Source organism: Bos javanicus, chromosome 12, assembly GCF_032452875.1.
Source record: "Bos javanicus breed banteng chromosome 12, ARS-OSU_banteng_1.0, whole genome shotgun sequence".
NCBI classification, from domain to species: domain Eukaryota; kingdom Metazoa; phylum Chordata; class Mammalia; order Artiodactyla; family Bovidae; genus Bos; species Bos javanicus.
This window is the reverse complement of record NC_083879.1, coordinates 86,511,747-86,515,732: the sequence shown is the minus strand read 5'-3', so window position 1 is coordinate 86,515,732 and position 3,986 is coordinate 86,511,747.

The window sequence follows — 3,986 nt, the reverse complement described above, 5'->3', positions numbered from 1 at the left end:
GAAGGAGGGGCTCGAAGGGGACCGAGCATCTCCTCCTCCAGGTCGGCCGCCCCGCAGCCGTGCCCAGCACCTTCGCAGCAGCTCCTCGGGCCCGTCGGGAGGGCTCAAAAGGGGGGCCCCTGGGCGACCGAGGCTGCTTTTGTTCGAGCAAACGCCCCTCCGCAAGCTCTGGGAGTTAGCACTCTCATTGGTAAAGTGAGGCCTCAAGGGGCCATGAGGATGAGCGATGATGTTCATGTGGTCTCAGCACAGCGTCCAGCTCGTGGTGAGATCAGACAGGTTATTGTCGTCACCACCATCCTCATCATCACGCATGGACTCTCGTCCAGAAAGCGCAGAGGGCTCCCTGTGTGGCCCCGAACGCGTCCAGAGGCATTTCTGCAGACCCGAGGGGAGCCTCGTTAGTAACTGATGAGTCGCAGGGCTCCGCGTGAACCTGGAGTCACTGCGGACGCGGAGGCCAGGGGTTTACATGGATGGGAGCCAGGTGCCCGGCTTGGGGAAGCCGGCCCCTCCCACAGACCGGCTTACGACAAGATTAGCGTGTGCCCAGGAGGAGCCAGGGGCTCTGTGCTGGCAGATAAGAAACCTGGACCCGGCCGGAGCAGAGACGCGCCCCGCGACGCCCTGCCGGGAGCGGGTGGACAGGCGCCCCAGTCAGAACCTCTGGGGGGTGTGTATGGTTGTCGTGCGTGACATGCTCAGGTCGACTGTCGTTAAGTGTGCGGGAACCGCTACACGGAGTTGGGCTCTTCACGGAAAGCAGAGAGGCGCTTGACCGTCACTCAGCTGATGGCAACCAGGTTTCGGCGCCCCGCGGAGGCAGAGGACAGCTGGAGTCGGCTTCTCCCTCGTCTCTGCTGGGCCCAGCCTCCACCCCTGCCCTTGCGGCTGGGAGACCCCGGACGCCCCCCGCCGCTTCCTCCGGCGGATGTGCATCATTGGTGCGGCCCCGGTCATGACCCACCTCTGTCTTCCCGTCATTTTCCTCTCGATTTTGTTTGTGAGAGATGTCTGCTTCGTGCTGATGTTGGTCATGTACTGTGCTGAGGATAAGGAAGACCACACGTCTCCGAGTGACTGGGCTCCAAAAATATTCACATTTCAGTGTGGGTGAAGAGGCAGGATCCCCTGTGAAAATTACAGGCTGACTGTACTCACGCTGCCCAGGCGGTGCTAGTGGTAAAGAACCCGCCTGCTAATGCAGGAGACGCAAGAGACACGGGTTTGACCCCTGGGCTGGGAAGATCCCCTGGAGAAGGGAATGGCAACCCCCTCCAGTATTCTTGCCTGCGGAATCCAATGGACAGAGGACCCGGGCGGGCTACAGTCCCTGGGGTTGCAGAGTTGGACACGACTGGACGACTGAGTGTGAACACATGCATTCGTACATTTGCATAGGGCACAGGTCCTGAGCAAAACCCCAAGTTGAACACCTTAAATACGTCAAAGGCCCCACCCAAGGGCGTTTCTCTGGAGTTGGTTCAACTTCAGAAAATCCTATGAGTTGAGTTTAGTGTCCTTCCAGATTAAAAGCCTTGTGATCTTAAAACTCTCAGAGACATTTGATAAGATTCAATATACATTTGTCACAAAAATCTTGTTAAAATAGAAATTATGTTTAAGTGGATGAATCTCTCAAATAACAGCAAAAAGAAAAAAGAAAAGAAAAAGAAAAACTCTAAACTACAACAAAGCTCATTGCTAATAGTAAAACATTTTAGAATTTTTCTCACAAAAATCAAGATCAATTCCAGAATGCTGGCTATCACCATTTCTGTTCAACACTGAATTAACATAAAAGACAAGAAAAAGTAGGGAATGTAAACACTGAGAAGAAAACACAAACTGTCACCATCTTGGGGACTAGACTGTAGATCGACATCACCCCCACAAACACTTAGAATCTCTTTTCAAATCCACAGGACATCTGCCAATGTTAAGCAATGTGTATCAATATTAACAACCAAATGGCATTTCTCCTACCAGAAACATTTAGAAATCTTAATTGATAAGAACAAGTTGAAATCTGCATCTGGTCAAGATGGATAAATAGGACCTGAATTTGCTTTCCAGCCCCAACAACTAAAAAACCAGCAAAACACATTAAATGTGTTCAAAACCTTGGGCTTAACTGTTGCATCAGCTCTACATCATCGATGGATGTTTAGACCTGGTAACTTTGGCTGTTTGTTCAACATCACATTTTTCTGCATTTCATGCGAAGTTCCTTTACTAATTCATTTTTCACTTGTATGGAGTGCCTGCTTGAGTAATTCTTTAGAAGTGACTTTATGGTTTCTGAGTTCTTGCCCATCTAAATACAGGCTTATTTGTCCTAACATTTAAACCATAATTGACTAATCATATAATTCATCATCCTTTACCTGTAACTCTGCAAATACGACTTTATTGCTATTTTGCATTTGGTGCTGCAGTTGAAAAAATCAAGTGCCAGCCTGAATATCTTTCCTTTATAGGTAATCTGTATATTAACAAAATTGACCCCCTTCTTATTGAAGTTTTATTTTTTCTCCTTATTCTTAGAAATTGCCAACTTATTCAGAGAATGAAGAGTGTGGTTCTTATCCCAATCCTAACTGAGTGTCCAGGGGCCATCTTGAAGGAGAAAACTCTTCCCTGGACCTGGCTTGGGGTCTCAGGTCATGTGGATGGCAGGGCCACGAGCCGCCCCCCTCTCACCTGCCTGGACAAGCAGGTGGCTGTGGGGTTGGAGTCGGGCAGACACGCGGCTTCTCTCCCTGGGGTGGTCAGCGCTTCTCCTTCTCTTCTCCCTGAGTCACTCCCCCTAAACCCTAAGATGGTCCCGGGTGGAAGCGCAGGAGGGTGAGTGCGGGAACCTCGTGTGAGTGGAAAGACTGTTGGAGAGGGTCCAGCCTGCCAGCCAGAGGGGCCTGGGGCTTGGGACTCTGCTTGGACATCTGAAAGCCCAGGGGGGTGGGTTAGCCCTCGGCCACTTTTCTGTGGATGCACGCGTGAGTGCTAAGTCGCTTCAGTTGTGTCTGACTCTCTGTGACCCCACGGACTGTAGCCCGCCAGGCTCCTCTGTCCATGGGATTCTCCAGGAAACAATACTGGAGGGGGCTGCCATTCCCTCCTCCAGGGGATCTTCCTGACCCAGGGATCGAGCCCAGGTCTCTTACATCTCCTGCTTTGGCAGGCGGATTCTTTATCAAGAGCGCCACCTGGGAAGCTGCTCTCCAGGGTTAGGTGATGGGTTAGGGCTTCCTCACGCCTGGCCAGCTCTCTACCCGCTGTGGGGTGTTTGCCACACAGGCCCTTCCCCGAGCACGGACGGCACCTCACTGCCCTCGGCCGCAGAGAGAAAGCAGACAGTCTCTCGATGTCTTGTGGCCTTGGGGGCTGGAGACGGGGGCTCGGGCTTCCCAGGGCTTCCTTCCCAGAGCCCTTGGCCCCCCTGACTCATCAGACGGTGTCGAGACCTTAGGTTCCTGATGCCCACGAGGAAGCAGCGAGCGCCCGGACGCCGTGTGCACACGTGCGTTTCCCACGCGAAGCGGTGAGCGCCCGGGCGCCGTGTGCACGCATGCGCGCCTCCCACAGGAAGCGGTGAGAGCCCGGACGCTGTGAGGAAGGACGGAGGAGCTGGGCGAGGCCCCGAGCGGCCCCTGGGCGGGCGCTGAGGAAAGGCCGGCAGGTTGGACGCACCAGCGAGTGGCCCCTCGGCGGCCCGCGAGGCCCAGTCGCGGGTCACCCCTCAGCCGGGCCGGCAGGACGCAGGAGCCGCGTCGCCCGCTGGCGGTGAGGACACCGGCGGGCGGAAGGGCGGCTCACGGGCGGCCCACGCCAGGTTGTGAGGAGCCTCGGCGTCGGCAGCCCAGGGCTGAGTGCAGACCCCGGGCTCCACCGGCTCCCGGCCCGCGGCCTGCACGGGGACCAGCGTCGTTAGGAACAAAGGGCCATTCCCGGGACTGGCGCCTTGGGAACAGGGACCAAAGCGGGAG